The sequence below is a fragment of the Lipotes vexillifer genome, unplaced genomic scaffold (assembly GCF_000442215.2).
Source record: "Lipotes vexillifer unplaced genomic scaffold, Lipotes_vexillifer_v1.1 scaffold815, whole genome shotgun sequence".
In the NCBI taxonomy this organism is placed as follows: Eukaryota; Metazoa; Chordata; class Mammalia; order Artiodactyla; family Lipotidae; genus Lipotes; species Lipotes vexillifer.
In genome coordinates, this window is record NW_006773723.1 from 966,575 (window position 1) to 984,951 (window position 18,377).

Below are 18,377 nucleotides of genomic sequence, written 5' to 3' on the forward strand. Positions count from 1 at the left end.
CTATAGTGATCAAGACAATGTAATATTGGTGTCAATACAGAAAAACAGATAACAGAAGAGGATAGAGTTCCCCAGTATACAGCCAATTGATTTTGACAAAGGCACCAAGTATCAATGGAGAAATGACCAGGGTTTGTTTTATGTTTTTTGTTTTTCAACAAATGGTGTTGGAACTATATATCCACGTGAGGAAAAAAATTCACCTCAACTCCTATCTCACCAACACATAAACTGATTCAAAATGAACTATAAACCTAAACATAAAAAAATTAAAACTCTAACGCTTCTAGAAGAAAACTAAAGAATATCTTTGTGACCTGGAGGTAAGCACAGATTTCTTAGACAGGACACAAAAAAATATTAACCGTAAAAGAAAAAAAAAAAAAAAGGTTAATTAGACTTCATCAAAATTAAAACTTCTACTCAACAAAAGACATGATAAAGAGAAGAAAAAGGCTCCTAAGGCTGTTAGAATGTCCCTAAGAATTGAGCACCACTGCCCAAGCAGTGACTACTCACCAGCATCTCCCTGTATTGGCTTCACTTTTTCCTAGTTCCTCACTCCTGCTCCCTGGGGTCAAATTCCAAAATACCCACACACAGCCTTTCACCTCAGTCTCTGCTTCCAGGGGATTCCAGGCTAAAACAATATTCTAGTCAAGAAATTACAGGTAAAGTCTCTTTGGCTAGGAAGAAAGGGAAACTAACATTTCCTGAACACTCAGTATATGCCAGGCGCTCCACATTTGCTATTGCACTTGACACTCACCAGAGCTACGAACAGGGAAACTGGGGTCCAAGTTATTTAAAGTTACACAGCTTCTCCAGGGCTACAAAATACAGGTTTCTCTAACTTGAGTTTATACTCTTTCTTATTCTCCATGCTGTTCCTCCATACCTGTCTTTGACTACGGTCTTAGATGTATTTTTGGAAGTGAATTGTCATGATAAATAATAACAATAGTAGCTATTATGCATTGAGTGCCTATTTATGCCAGACAATTAGCTAAGCACTTACAGTTAATCCTCACTGTAATTCTATAAGCTGTTACTATCCCCATTTCATTCAATTGAAAATGGAGGATTGCTGGGGTTAACTATCCCAAGGTCCCCTGCTAGCAAAATAATAGCTAATATTTGTGTTTACTATGTGCCCCTAACATCTATAATTTCATTTAATCCTCACATCCACTCATGAAAGAGGTTTTTTATGATCATCACACTACAGAGCCAGCTACTCCAAAGTCCATGGGTATCTTTTTCTCTCCCACGCTGCCTCTCATTACAAGAAAGGGGAAAAAGGAGGAATGCATAACCAGAAAAAAATATATAGTCTACCATGATCACCTTCTATATCAGCTGTGTTGATAAAAGACTTGGACAAAGTGCTCTGAACAGAGCCACACCCTCACCAATCAGTGCCTACTAAAAATACGACTGGCGTATGGCTATTTTAAGGAAGGTTTCTTAACTTCACCACTATTTAGAGCAGGATAATTTTTTGTGGTAGGAGATTATCCTGTACATCATTAGATGTACAGCATCATGCCTGGCCTCTGACCACTAGATGCCAATAGCACCTACCCCTCAAGACAACCAAAACTGTCTTCATACTTTGCCAAAATCGTGCCTAGTTTAGAACCACTGGTGTACGATATTTTAACCAAATCCTTTTAATTCTAAAACTGAACAAAGCATATCAGGACAATGGTTCTCAGGAGAATTCCACTCTGAGGGGAATTGAATTGTGGATATATGAACAGACTCACAACATCTCCTGCCCTACTCTTACTTCCTCCCTCCTACTCTACTGTCCCCAACTCCCAGGGATGCCACCTACCCACTAACAATAGACCAAACCACTGGAAGAGACCTTGTTCCTGGGCCATGAGGGTCCTCCTATGTCTCTTCAGATATTTCTCCTCTGATTCAAGTTTTTGTCTAGCCCCGATTTTCATACTGTCATAATCAGACTAAGAACAAAACCTATGTAATTGGCTCTGCCTCTAAACGACAAGCATACCATGTTAAGAACACTGTTTCTATATTTACAAATCCAAGACATGATTGAAAGCATCACGCTCTCACCGTAGGAACAATATTCCCATAATCAAACATCCAAAGCAAACTGTATGATTATTTGTATTATCCAGGATTTCAAGGCTCTGTTTCAGGGCAGAGAAGCCAAGTAGAAATATGCCAACTTATTCAGCAACCCCCTTTCTCCTTCATACACAAATAGAACTATTGTTTACATTATTTTGTCCAAAGTTTTGACATGAATTCCCCTAAACATTCTAAATTTATGAGTTATAAATAAATGTTACTGAGTCAAATCTATAAGAGATATGACTAGCCTAAAAAGACCATAGAAGGTTTTAAAATATTTTTCTGAACTATCCATTCTTTCTGGCATTAAGTCATGAAACAGTACAATGTGTGTATGTGTGAGATACAAGGTGGCAAACACTATGAGTGTATACTCTCTTAGTAATTTGGCCAAATAAAATGTCCTTCTACAAAGCGATTCTGTAAATAACTTCTATAAAGTTCTAATGATGTCTTTTAAATAAATCTCTACAGGTGTAGTTAAAATGGTAAACTTAAAGACAACATCAAAATGAGTCCAATCATGAAATTTATCCTTACAAGGAATATTTTACATTTATATAGAGAGGCATTGTTTTCTACTTCTAAAATAAGTATTTGAAAGATTGAGAGCCACACAGCAGACATCTGGGCCCTCCCTAATAGAATAGGTTTTATTAGAGTCACAACCCAGTGAAACCAGAGAAAAAAATGTACTTTCAATTTACAAAATCTTTATATATGTGTGATCTAGTCCAAGCATTCAAAAGAAGAGATAATTGCATAAGTTAAAGAACTGTGACTTAATAAAAGTTAAAAAGTAATTGGTATCAAAGTTAATTAAACGTTGGATCTTCGTTCTTTTGTTCCAATCCCATTTTAAAACTTAGTGCCAAAGTAAAAATGATTTCCATTAGGCAAATAATTACAATGGAGACTCCCTTTATGAATGTAGCAATGTGCATAGACCAATGTACATCAAATAAATATCTATACAAATTTTCATTCTAAATGAAAATTTAAATTAGATTTTGCTTTAAATGAAAATCTGTTTCTTACAGAGTCTCTGTGAGAAACAAGATTATACATGTAAATATACTATAAATCTTGATATGTTATGTAAAATGTGGCATTTGTTCGATTTTCACACAAGTTTCCCCAGGTATTAGCTTAGTGAAATATTTCCAGTGATACATACCATCTTCCTGCTATCCGCCTCCTTGCCTTCCCCACTAAAATCGGGATAATTACCTTACCATAAAGTTATGTTCTATTAAGAAGTTAGAAAACAGAAATTATACCCCTTCAAATCAGTGAGCAAATCACAAGTAAACACTAAACCCTTTTGACTCACCTGCCTTGGCATTTTGTTCCATTTCCTGAGTTAAAAGTCGCTCTTTTGGCATGACCCAGCATATGTACCCAGCTCCTCAGCTTTCCCTGGATTCCTCTGCAGCTGCTAAGTCTTGAAAGCAGTAAGGAGACCTCCTCATCTGGGCCCCCAGAGCCCATCTCTTCTCTATTCTCTGGTTACTTGGTCGATGATTGCTAAGTGTTCCACTTTCTGGGAAACTGCACACGGGTGGTATCCGATTCAGCCTAGCCCACTCTATGTCAGAGGGCATGATTTTAATACATCCAGAAACTCTTCTGATGCTGTCAATGCCAGGGAGAAAGGAGCTGTAACTCCTTCTTTTATTGTTTTCTTTTTTGCCTAAAAGTTTGTTTCTCTTCTCTATCGGATCTCCAAAGGTCTCTTGAGGTACATGAGGCATACGTGGATTGAATGAAAGCCATGAGACAGAAAGTTAGACTCAGGCAATTACTTTAGGATATACAATTTTTGAGGAGAAAAATACAGAAAGGTGTCAGCCAGATCTAGAGTTTCTTACTGTCCCCTAAACTACAGAATTGTTAAACCTCATTACAGAGGTCTCCAGTATACTGTTTTCCTCTGCATTATGTTGAGCTATAAATGTTATTGAAAATTCCAGTCATATAAAATTTCCTAGGGCTTCCCTGGTGGTGCAGTGGTTAAAAATCTGCCTGCCAATGCAGGGGACAGGTGTTCGAGCCCCGGTCCGCGAAGATCCCACATGCCGCAGAGCAGCTAAGCCCGTGCGCCACAACTACTGAGCCTGCACTCTAGAGCCCGCAAGCCACAACTACTGAGCCCACGCGCCACAACTACTGAAGCCTGCGTGCCTATAGGCCGTCCTCCACAACAAGAGAAGCCACTGCAATGAGAAGCCACCACAATGAGAAGCCCACGCACCGCAAGCAAGAGTAGCCCCCGCTCGCCGCAACTAGAGAAAGCCCGCGTGCAGCAAAGATGACCCAACACAGCCAAAAATAAATAAATAAATAAATTTATTTTTTTAAAAAGTTCCTAAATTCTACAGTGTCTTTTCTTGATCTCCTGAAAATTTAAGGCTAGCTCCATTCACATCAAAATACCCTCAAACAAAAGCAACAGTAGATGGCAGAGGAGGAAATAAATTCTCCATTAAAAGACAAAAGGCTCAACCACAAAGGCCCATATTGAATAACAACCAAATGTTGCAAGCAAAGCTCAGTTCCCAAAGGCTAAGAAGGCCCCATGGTGGACTGTCTCCCAACGATAAGCGTACATCTCTATTTCCAGGAGTACAATTTTGCTAATCTAACAATGCATAGTCACACTGAATACAAAGTACTTAGAAATGGTAAGTCCACATTTGTGACATTTGATGACTGGCATAATTAATAATGAGGCCATACAAAACTTAGGGTAGGTGGTGAGCCTCTAGCTAAACATCACTACTATTCTGAACTTTTTTAGCAAATTACCTAAGCACTCAGCATTGCATCCCCTGCTCTCCATTAATGCACATCTTCTAGTCTTCAAAACTAACTAAAAACTTACTTTCTCCAAAAAAGCTTCCCTGAATAACCATCACTGTCTCTGTTTATTTCTTCCTAACACCCCTTCAATTTATGTTTAACCTGCGCTCTATTCACGTATAATGCTGACTTGTTGTTAAGTATGTGTCTCTCTCAGCCTGCAAATGGTCTCGTAAATTAACAGAAGGAATGAATATGCTTCATCCCCTAGGTCACTTACAGTGGAAATTACTGAACACTTGCTTTGCACTTTGTGTCTGTTAATTCATTAGTTCCTCACACTAATAACTGAGGCAGTAGACCAGCTGCAGTTCAAAACCTTAGTAGGTAGAAGAGAGACCCAAAAATGTCTCTCAAACCCACCCCTTATTTTCTCTCTCTGCCACCATTATAGTACCTAATAGCAGACTGTGTCCAGTGAGAAGACAAAAAGTATTATTTCAACTTAATTCAACCAACATTTATTGAGAGTCCAAAGAAAATAATTGTGTTAGACACTGTAGAGCAGTGAATCTCAACCAAGGATGACGCTTTCCCCAGGGGACATCTGGCAATATCTAGAGACATTTTTGGTCATCACAACTGGGGAGAAGGTGCTATTGGCATCAAATGGGTAGAGGCCAGTGATACTAAGCACCCTACTTCATGAAGGTGAAGCGAGGGGACCAGTCTGAGGAAAACACGGGCTGGCTGAGGAGCAGTCCAGTTGGGGTGGGATACAGGGTATAAACAGGAAAGCAATGAGAAATAAACTTGGAAAGGTAGTGGGGCTTGTAGTTGCAACATACCATGAAGACCCAGGTAAGGAATTTACACTGAATTTGATACCCAGTGAGGAGCTGGCTCCAGCTAAACTTAGCTATGAAAGCAGTGTCAGAAGGAACTGGAGTGGGAAGAAATAAGAGGCAGGCAGATTTGTTGGAAGCCCTGTTTTACAATTGTGCAATTGAGATGCAATGAGGAAGCACTAGGAGTTGGGTTTACAAAATATGTGGAATATAAAATCCACATTTCTTGCCAAATAACTATATGGAATCAATACATATGGAGTGAATAAGCCAAAAATGACTGCCTAGTTTTGATTCTGCATAGAAAGAGGAAACGCAGTTTGAAAGGTTTGGGAATGGAAGGATTAATAATTATTTTCGGACATAATGGGGTGCAAATGAGAGACGTGAGACCACTGTGGCACATTTTGGAGCACAGGATTCTGGAGCACAGAATAAAAATGAAGGCTAAAAAGGGAGATTTGCAAGAAAGTAGATGTTAACAATGGTGCCTGTGGACATGAAATACAGGAAGAGACAAGTGAAAGGCCCGCGGTCAGAATTTTGAGAAACTCCTCCATTAGTTGACCAGAGGAAGAAGGGAAGCAAACAAACAAAAAATGGAATGGAAGGGAATTGGGAAGAGAATCAAAACAGTGCTATGTTAGATAGAACAAGAAAAGAGAAGGTGGTCGGGCCCATGAAATGCTACAGAGAAGCTGGGAAAGATGAAGTGTGAAAACAAATCATTGACCTCAACAATTAAGAGATAGTTGATGGCTCTGAGTGGGCAGTCTATGTAATGTGGTCAGGACACAAGACAAATTACAGGGGTGCAAAGGAGTTGCTGAGAAAATGGTACAGCTTATCATGATGGAAATATTAAGATAACTCTATAATGTACAACTCTTAACCTTTCTTCTCTTTGGAGCTGCTGCTCCAGAGCATCTGAGTGGCAACTTTTGAATGTGACCAATTATCACAAGAGATAATTCACTGGGGAGAATATAGATTACCTAAAGAACGAATGACTTTTAAAAGGTTATCTTTCAATTATTAAGCTATATGACACTTAAAAAGTCTTTCCTGTAGAAAAAAGAAGTTTTTAATTGATTAGATTTCTAGACCTAGATAGTCCTCCAAACTTGTTATAATGTACTAAAAATATTTCAAGTATATCTAGAACATTATTTAGAGTATTATTTTTTAAGAAAAAATAAAATGAGTTTTTATTCCCTCTCGTGCTAATTACTGCAATATCAATATTGGAGGTTGAGAATGGTACTGTGGGGACATCAATAGCTTTGACATTAGAGAAATCAGCTCTCTACATTGTATAAGGGGAAATATTTTACTATATTTGCCTAGGAGGGTAACTCTATAGGCCAGTCCCCTCCCAGCAAATGGGGCCACAAAAGACCCCAGTTATGAATCACAAAGATCTCCCTTTTCCCAACGTTGCTCCTCCCTGGTTTATGTTGTCAGTTGTAAGTTATAGTTATAAGTTGGGATTGCTTATATTACACACAATCACCCTCATAAGGGTATTAATTTATTCAATAAATATTTATTAAGGTGAAGGTGACCTTGTCCTGAAGGCTGGCTGACCAGAAGAGGAGTTGGCCTTTTATCAATACAAAGTTTAATGGCTACTGGTCATAGCCCAGCACTCAAGGCAAGGATTCCCGGTCAAACACAAGGCTTGGACCACCACCCTCAGTGATGCCACAGGAAGGAGTTTTGCATTCCAGATCCTGAAGGCTTACATGGCAAATCACACCACTGCCTGTCACAGCGTAGAGCTACAACTATGAAAACTGAGTTGCAGCTCCCTTATCTGAGCAAGAAAGAGCTGGTGTTACCCATACACAAAAAGAGCTGTCAGGACAGGACTGGAGCCAAGGTTCTGCCATTGTGAAATGCTTTTGTATTCAGGGAAGTGGATGATGCTTATCTCATCATGCAGCTTAAAAGGCCCATAGCCTAAGGTTCAGGGACCCTCCAGTCTAACATCTGTACTTGCTAGATCTCTTTGCAATGCCCGGGAATGTGACGAGAAACAGGGGACCTGTTATGGCCCCGGTCTCCATGAGTTTTCCACATAAACGCTGCTCCAGCAGGCCCCTTGCATGTGCTGCTTGGCCATTTGCCCTTGACATACAAGTACCGACAAATCAGGCACTGGAGACACAGAAGTAAACAAAACAGAAAGTCCCTGCCCGCAAGCTCACACTCCCCTGGGAAGAGAGAAAGCCAACAAACAAATCAGTAGCTAATGTACCAAGTGATGATAAGTGATATGAGGAATACTAAAGCAGTGGAAAGAGAACAATCATGGAGGATCAAGGAGGTATACAGGGTGGACTGCAAAAGTGGTACCTGAGCAGTCACCTAAAGGAAGCGAGGGATTGAACCACATGTCTGTGCAGAGAAAAGCATTCTTGGTAAAGAAAACTCAATTCAAAGATCCTGAGACAGGAGACTATTCTGTACGTCGAGAAAGTGCAAAGAGGCGTTTGCTGTTCCAGGAGATCAGGAGTAGAGAAGAATGGGAGATGAGGTCCTTCAGACCATGGCAGAGGCTTTGGGTTTTACGTGGATCCAGATGGAAGGCCACTAGACGAAGCTGACTCGAATTTCGGAAAGATCCCTCGGGTTTGCTGTGGAGCAGAGGCAGGGTATGGAGGAGCATCCAGTGACGTGTAGAAGCAGGGAAGGGATTAGGGACTGACTGTAATAATCTTGGCAAGAGATTTGGTAGCTCGGAGTGGGATGAGTGGTAACAGAGACCATGAGAAGAGGCTGGATTTGGGAAATATTTCCAAAATTGAGCTGACAGGATTTTCTAGTGAATTCGTAAAAGAAAAGTCAAGAATGACACAATTTTGTGGGCGGTTTTGGCCCAAGCAACTGGAAGCCATTTACTGACAAAGGGAACTGTAGGATGATCATGTCTGTGGAGGCAAACTGAGTTCAAGCTGGGACACGTTAAGTTTGAACGGCCTCTTAGACCAAGAAGAGATACTAAAATTGCATGCATATCTCCTGCCATTCAGAAAAGTCACAGGGACAAGATATAAACTTTGGGAGTCACCAGCACAGAGGGAGCATTTAAGCACACAGGCAAGGTCACCTAGGAAAGCCATGCACTAAGATGTGGTCTGGGACCTTTGCAGATCCCCAAGATGCTTTTAGGAGGTCCACGTGGTCAACATATCTTCATAATATACTGAAATAACATTTGCTTTTTCCATTCTCATTCTCTCACAAGTGTGCAGCGGAGTTTTCTAGGGACCACATGAGCTGTGTCACGGCAACAGATTAAATGCAGAGGCAGATATGAAAATCCAGCTGTCTTCTATTAACCTAGGCATTAAAGAGATCAGCAAAATGTAAAGCTATGCCACTCGCTGCTAAATTTTTGTGTTTTGGAAAATATAGTTATTCTTCATTAAAATATGTTATTTGGAATTCCCTGGCAGTCCAGTGGTTAAGACTCCGTGCTCCCACTGCAGGGGGGTGCAGGTTTGATCCCTGGCTGGAGAACTAAGATCCTACATGCCTTGCGGTGCGGCCAAAAAAAAAAATGTTATTTATGTTAATATGTAACGGGTTTTGTCAGGGAGGAAGAAATTTTACTCTACACTTCCAGGTTCTTCTGGCTGATCTAAGAATTAAGTTGACATGAGAAAGATTAACAAGAGAAAATCAAACAAAAGTTTAATAACATGCATACATGGGAAAATCCCAGAAAAACCTGAGTAACTTGACCAAATGGCCAAAACTCTCACCTTAAATACCAGCTTCAGCTAAAGACAAAAGAAAACGTTGAGGTAGTAGTGGTTTTGGACTTCAAAGGGGAGGAAAGCAATTGACATGGAGATGGAAAAGCAAATGTTTGGTAAACAAATGCTTGCTGGGCCAGGAATGGACAGTGGGACACAGAGTGGACTTTTATCTGTAGGTCCTGCCCAGTGTCCCCCACCTCACTTAGCCCATATCCTTTGCAGATTTCTCTGGCCATAGCTCTATTCCAGGCACAGACCCTCTATCTAAGTTCTTTTAGGCAGTTAAGGGGAAGGTCAAAGTTTCTCCCTGAGTCTTTTGGGCCTTGATGGTTTTCAGCTTGAAATAATCCACATGCCAAAGAGACATTTGGGGGCAGCAAGGCTTTCTCCCCTACAGTTTTTTACTGTTATTTTCAAACAAGTTAATGAATTTTTTACATTTCTTGGTTTCAATTGCTAATATAATAATTGTCAATAGAAATAACCCACATAAGCCAAAGCTCTTTGGGATCCTCAGTAATTCTTAAGAGCTTAAAGAGGTCTAAGACCAAAGAGTCTGAGAACTGCTGACCTGGGAGTAAGTATGGAGGGGAAGGAAAGGAAGTCTAAGAAAGGAGGTAGGAAGGACGAGGAGAAACCTGGAGGGAGAATGAGAAGTCACCAGTGAGTGTGAAGGAAAACCACGAGAGAGTATCCAGAGGGCAAGTGAGAAAAGTTTTTCAAGAAGGGAGCAATCATAATCATTCTCCTATTTTACGGTATTTGGATTATTTCCAATCCTAAATAACTGTAAAGAATGTTGCAATGAGGGACTTCCCTGGTGGTCCAGTGGTTAAGACTTCACCTTCCAATGCAGGGAATGTGGGTTCAATCCCTGGTCGGGGAGCTAAGATCCCACATGCCTCTCGGCCAAAACACCAAAACATAAAACAGAAGCAATATTGTAACAAATTCAATAAAGACTTTAAAAATGGTCCACATCAAAAAAAAAAAAAAAAAAAAAAGAATGCTGCAATGAATACCTTTGCAATTAGAGCTTTTCCTATATTTTTTTGCTTGTTCATTCAGATAGGATCCAAATATTGAAGTCAAACAGTATACATTTTTAAGACTCTGGGTAGAATTGTCTAATGACTTTTCAAAGAGTTCTTGGCAATGTATATAACAACCAAAAATGTATGAGAGTGACTTTTTCCCCACAAAACTATCTCATCTTTGCTCTAATTTTCATAATACTTGCTAAAATAGTGAAACATGCTATCTCACTTCATTGCATTTTTATTATTACTGTGTTTCTACAACTTACCATGTGTTTGTTATTTCTATATGTCTCATGATATATGAATCACACATTTCCTTTATTTTATACATTCTACTATTGGTGTTATTTTTTTCTTATCCAACTGTTCAAACTCTACATATACTAATGGTAATAATCTGATGATAATACCCAATGTGTTCTGCTTAATGAAAATATTTTACTGTAAATTTACCTTTTAATTCTAGCAGGCATTTCTAACCTCACATGATCTTAAAATTCAAAAAGGAAAATAAACGTATGTCTATAACATGGAGTAGCAAAATGAAAAAAAAAAAAAAAGGAGGCAATCAACTGCATCACATGCCACAGAAAGACCAAATCAAATGAGAACTGAGTCTTAGATTTGACAAGGCAGAAATCCACAGTGACCTTGATAAGAGTATTTTGTCAGAGTGGTAAAGGCAAAAGTCTGATGAAAGGAAATTCAAGAAATAATGGGAAGACAGGAAATGGAGAGGGAACCATGATCAACACTTAATGAACTTAGTTTAAAAAGAAAGTGGACATATAGGGTGGTGTCCAGAGTGGATATGACATCAAGAGAGAATGTTGTTGTCTTTTTCAAATAAGGGTGTTTTAAAAGATAGTGTATTAATGGAAATGGTGAGGTATAGTAAGACCATCAGATAAGAAGACAACTGCCATTGAAAAGATGGTTTGTTGTATACTCACAGATCCTGAGAGAGAGTACACATCATGCCACGGGGGGTCACACTGAGAAGCACCATGGTCAGTTGTGAGGTTAATGAGAGGAGGGGAACTTCATCGTGGTTTCTGTGGGAAGGAATAAGGAAGGCAGGGCAAGCAGGCTTAGGATTGGCTGCTTTGAATAGTTTCTGTGGGCTCCGGGGCAAAGGAGCTGTCCCTTGTTGGCTGGTACCTGGCCCTGGGGTAGGTAGGGCAGGTGTATAGGGGCCCAAAGTGAGAGTCTGATAAAGGAGATAGTTAGGGGTGTAGATTCTAGATTGGTTGGTTTGTATTTGATTGATCAGCTGATTGACTGATGCCCCAAAAGGGAGATGGGTAATACATGAGGAAGGCAGGAGGCCAAGGCAAAGTGACTCAGGCATATCATGAGGTTGTCCAGAACAAGGCATGTCTGGCATAGGCATGTAGGGCAGATGTTAAAGCATCAAGTTTATAGAAGCTAGAAACATGATTAATACAGAAGACTGTAAGAGTGTGTTTATGTGATGATGAGAATTATCCAGGAGTTAGGGGGGAAATTAGCCATTTAAGAAAGGAGACACACTATAAAGATGACTCAAAGACTTTTGAGTGGGTAATAGGGGATGGGATCCTGTGCCTTAAAGAAGTAAGGATAGGGCTTCCCCGGTGGCGCAGTGCTTGAGAGTCCGCCTGCCGATGCAGGAGACGCGGGTTCGTGCCCCGTTTCGGGAAGATCCCACATGCCGCGGAGTGGCTGGGCCCGTGAGCCATGGCCACTGAGCCTGCGCGTCCGGAGCCTGTGCTCCGCAAATGGGAGAGGCCACAACAGTGAGAGGCCCGCATAACGCAAGAAAAAAAAAAAAAGAAGAAGTAAGGATAGTTCTTTTATTGTTATAGGTCAGAAGGAAGAAGATGTGGGTACAAATCTAAGTGTGTTGGTAGATTTGGTAATGGGAGCGTACCAAAGCTCTCTGCAGATTACTTCCATTTTCTCAACGATGGAAGGTCATCAGGGGAAAGTAATGAAAGGACAGGTGATACTGGAGATTTGCTGGAGAGAAGAAGGTATGAAATAATCACATAAGAGAGCAAGAAAATGAACTGACCAGAGAAATGTAGCAGGATTCACTTGAGCTTAGTGGTCGTAAATTTAAAGCAAGGCTAGTTAGCAGTTGTGTGTTTTCATCCGGCAACAACCAACTAGAATATTCAACGATGACCACACATCCTAAAATCCTTCTCAGCCCTGAATTGAGCTCTGAGGTTTGGGATAATTTTTTGGCCTATTTTGGCACGTTTCATGATCAATCTCTTCTCTTTTTTTTCATCCTTTAAAGCAACCAACATTTAGCCCTAGATAAGTGATGACCATATTTAAGTTTAATCATACAAGCCATGTCTCCTCCTGAACACCTGGCTTAATAAGGAAAAGAACCTAAGTACTATTAACAGGTACTCAACAAATTCTGAATAGGATAAAATGTTAATGTCCTTATCTAACTAGGATAACACCCACAATCACCACCAAATTAAACCACTATAAACACAATGTCATCAATACTGCTATCACTTGTTCCATCTTCTGGGTGTTATGCACAGCAGTGATGACAATTACAACCACAAAGCTCATATCTCTATTCTCTCAGTTTCTAGTTACCCAATTTATTACCATAATTGACAATTTTCACCAGAATCACATTTGTTAAGAGCAATCTAAATGCTGTAAGGCCCATGCTGAAGAAAAAAGATGTGTCTATTCTTTCCTCATCTCTCCATTGCTAACTATAATTAGCTCTTTGAGACTTTTTCATAATCGTCTGGAATCCAGACCTAATAAAGATCAGGGTACTAGAGGTAATCGGGAATTCTCTCAACTTAAAACACAAACATAATCTGAAAATCTCCTGTAAGAGAAGACGGTATGATCCCTAAAAAGCGGCCCTGTCAGAAATGTGAAATATTCTCTATAAGCCCTAGTAGGTGAGATTGTGGTACTGTTTCTAGAAAAAAAATTCTCTCTGTTCAAAACTAGCGAGGGCAACTACTGTGTACTGCATATGACCTACTGTTCAGAGGCCTTTCACTATGACTCCTCAAGACTTGGTCCCTGAGACTCTGTACCTCTAGGCTTCTGTACACTCAATTTTATAATTATCACTAAGAATACCAAGAACTCAACATGAGTTATTTTTTGTAATCAGTTCAGTGGAAACCACCACTTATCTGGTGGTTGATGCGCACTTGTCATCTTTCTACCTGCCCAGCATCTCCAGAACAAGCTCCCTATGTTTGAGGAATTCCCCCCACCATAATCAGCTTTGCCTTTCCAAGACAGAAACCAGAAAATGCGTTTTTCTTGCAACTAAGACACCAACACTTCAGGCTCCGCCTTCAGACACGCCCACAGGAGCCTTGAACTTGGAATGGAGCAACCTGAGGAAGACAGCCTATGGCGGAATCCGCCTTCTGACTAGGGTGGCGAAGGAGGCGTCTGGCTTTTGTGTAAAATAATGGCGGAGCTTCTAGTACTTGGTGTCCCACATCAAGGATATGATCCCAGATGGCAGAAACACTGACTCACTCAAAAGGAACCACGGTGTGTCTCTGCTATTGGGACTGGCTGTGTTACTTCCCACCTAACGCAGCAATCCCAGAAATTCCAGAGCTGATCACTTTTAATATGGTGCTTTTTAAACTGTTGTTCACAACCCATTAGTAAGGTGTAAAATCAATTTAGAGTAGCACAACCAGCACTTTTTTTCAATGAAATAGAAGAGGGAAAATGTTTAAATCTCATAAAAGAAGTATTGCTCCATTCAAATGTTTTCATTTGTGTTATAAACATGTATGGACACATGAAAACCACAATGTAAAATGTACTCCTTACTGAGAGTACCAGTCAAAAATTCTTTTCATGAGTCCTTTTTCTGTTTTAGCTAGCTAGAGTAAAGGTTCTGCTGTTTGCAGCTCAGAATCCACTGATACTGTCTAATATGAACAGACCAGGGGTGCATCTCATTCTCATCTCTTTCCACTGTTCTCTAAGCCCTGCTGATTCATCATCTAGTGCCTATCAGTTAACCCCTATCTCATACCCAACAGAAAGTTAGCTCCTCCCTAAGATACATGTCACAGTTAGTCTACATGAAGGGCAACCAGGAGAAATTCTGCATAAAACTAAAATTCTATAGTTTATGTAGATATTAATGTTTGTGATGTTAGCTATACTTGCCTTAAAATTTTCTCAAATGAGCATGTTTTATGAAGTTGAAACTGGAGGCTGTGATCAGCACTTATTTATGCATTTTTTTCTTAATGAGAATCTCCATCAGTCCCAAGTGTACTCTTGACTCCCCTGAGTGGAGTTAGGACAATCTAACCAGGCACACCTCCTTTCTCAAAAGGACATGTCAAAGACAACAATTCTACCCAGCTTCATGTTGATAAGAAATGTATTTCTGGGGCTTCCCTTGTGGCGCAGTGGTTGAGAGTCCACCTGCAAATGCAGGGGACACGGGTTCGTGCCCCGGTCCGGGAGGATCCCACATGCCGCGGAGCGGCTGGGCCCGTGAGCCATGGCCGCTGAGCCTGCGCGTCCGGGGCCTGTGCTCTGCAACGGGAGAGGCCACAACAGTGAGAGGCCCACTTACCGCAAAGAAAAAAGAAATGTATTTCTGGTTTTCATCTACAGCATACAGTTTCTGGTTTTCATCTGTTACCCGAACATGCTGCCAAATGCAGTATCTATCCAAAGTTGTGCACCTTTTGGATGCCTAAAGAGTATGTAGCCCCCGAATTCCTCTAGATACAGTACAATTCACTCTTGCATTAAGCCAGAGGAGCAGAATTGTATCCCTAGAATGTATAGATTCGTTCCCTTATTGAATTACTTTGTAGATGACTGGGGTCCTCTCCACATCAGGAGTGCACTGGCCTTGGTGCTGTTTCATTACCCCTTGCTCATTTTTATACTTTCCCTCATGAACTCTTTTGTATGACTCTGCTGTATTTCATAGATTCCTGCAAATAGACTACCTTCAAGTCTTCTTTGGAACGGGACAAGGTATAAACAAACAAGCAAGGTCCCTTTCTTTTCCTACCCATACCCCACACACAGAAGGCCCAATTCGACTCACGCCTCAGTTCCTGTGAAAACCTTCTGGCTGGTTTCCCTGCCTCTGCTTTCTCCTCTCACGATGCTGGATTCCTCTTCCTCAACATCGTTCTCATCACTTCACCCAGCTGCTCACGATCGCGGTTACTTGGTAAGATCACTGCTGTAGATGCAGTCTTCAGGCTTGCATTCAGAGCCCTCCAACACGTGCCCACACACTTCCAATTTTCTCTCTCATGCTCACTGACAGGGACCTCTGCTCTGGGCCATTCAAAATGATGCCATCCTCGCCTTACCACTCGCAACCCTGTGAGCCCAACTCCTGCAACTACTAACTGTACCACCTTTGGAAAACCATCTAAACTGCAGCTTTCAGAAAAAAGAATGTCTATATGTGTATAACTGAGTCACTCTGCAGTACAGCAGAGATTAGCACAACATTGTAAATCAACTACACTTCAATTAAAAAAAAGAAAACAGGAGATGGACCTAGAGAATATTATCCTTAGTGAAATAAGTCAGACCGATAAAGACAAATACTGTATGATATCACTTACATGTGGAATCTAAAAAATAACACAAATGAGTGTATATGCAAAACAGAAACAGACTCACAGATATAGAGAACAAACGAGTGGCTACCAGAGGAAAGAGGGCAGGAGGGAGGGACAAATTACGGGTATGGGATTCACAGATAAAAACTATGTACAAATGGATAAGCAACAAGGATATATAGCACAGGGAATTATAGTCAGCCTTATAATAACTTATAATGGAGTATAATCTGCAAAAAAAATACTGAATCACCATGCTCTGCACCTGAAATTAATATTGTAAGTCAACCATACTTGAATTTTTAACAATTTTTATTTAAAAAAAGGAAAATGGGAATAATACTTTGCATGTTTTTTTTTGTGAAAAGGGATAGCATATGAAAGTGCCTAGATTAACTAAACACATAATGAATAAAAATGTCTATCTTCCAAAGTGCCTGGCACACAGTTGGCACCCAATATAAAACGTTTCTGAATATACTAGTTTTTGCTTCTGCTCATGCTATTGGTACAACCCTGAAAAGCTCTATTCCCTCAGTCATTAGTTCCTAAAGAGTAGGCAATGGGTACACAGCCCATGGAGTCAGACAAAGAGGGGTCTGAATCCTGGCCCACTCCACTTACTACTGCATCACCTTGGGTGGGTAGCATCAGCATACTTCTGTGGGGCTCTTCCCTGGCTCTGCTGAAGAAGTGGACCCAGGAGCACAGGGAAGGATGTCCAAGACACGACTGATACAGTCATGGGAACATAATCAGTACTGTAACTTCTGCTGCTGTTTCTTCCATGTTAAAAACTGATAAATGTCTAGTTTGGTTCGGTTTGCGATAAGGTGGTTGAGGTGTTCCTTTCACCCACAGCACCCAGGAAGGGTTACAGTTGAGGTAGAACAACTGACAAACAGACTCTAAGGGTAAGATTTCATTTTCTAGCTACTAGGAAGCTGAGAACAAGCCCGGCAGTAACTGTATCACCTCCTCAAAGGGCCCCAGGCTAAGAAATAAGAAATGGTAATAAATGGGACTTGTGATGAAATAAGAACTTCAATTAACCTTAATACTTGATTCCCAAGCCACTCAGGTTATGTATCGCATGTTACTTTTATATATCCAAAATACAGAGCTTGACAATGAGCAGGTGCTTTGTATTTACTTTTGACTCAATACAGGCTTTGTCACCTCTAAAAATACATGACACAAATCACAAAGTCACTTTCCTTCTGTGACACAGCATCCTCACAAAGAGTAAGAACTCCCATTCATCAGACCCGAAGACAATCCATGGTGCCAACAAATTTTGTCTTGGCATGGCCTTCCTTTATAAGTCTTGCTAATTCTAATAGCGTGCCCTTCTGTAGTTCCCAGGATCTCTAGGTATTAAATTACTGCCTGTAGTTGGTACTGCCAAACCCCAAAGCAGCACCCGCATCACCTACCCCACCCTACCTTATCCCAGTTCCTAACCAACTTTCAACCTATCGTGGAAGGGAGTGACAGACTTCAGTTTCCTCTAGGTCCATTCCCTAATGCCCCTTCAGTCTACTCTGATTTACCTAACACTGTGTGTTATGTCTCCCCCAACCCCCCAAAAAAGACATGTTGAAGTTATAACCCCCAGCACCTCAGAATGTGACCTTACTTGGAAATGGGGTGGTCGCAGATGTAATTGGTTAAAATGAGGTCATACTGGAGTAGGCGGGCTCTTAATCCAATATGACCACGGCCTTATAAGAAAAAGAGAGAAACACAAAAGGAGGAGCAGTGTGATGACACAGAGACACAGGGAGCTAACACACTGTGAGTCCTGCTTCTTTCCCAGACTCACTTAGAGCGTGAACCCCTCTCCTTACACAGCCCTAGACAAAAGGTGTGTCAGCCTTCCCTGTGCCATTCTGCGTTGCCTTGAGTTCCTTCTTCCTGAAATTGAATGGTGTAGATACCAATGGATTAATGGATGCCTTTTCTTTAGTCTTTGCACTTTTTTTCCCCAGCAGCAAAGGAGTGTCAGGGCAGTGTAATGACAATACAAGAGGAGGCCCTTCCAATTCAACAGTTAAAAGCCCAAACAATGTGCACATAAACTACCACAAATACCATTCCCACTGTTTCTAGGCATCACAGAGCAGCTCAGGGTAATACTCTCTACACTGACTTCAGAGAGCTGAGCTCTCCTCATCCAGTCGTGTTAACTTC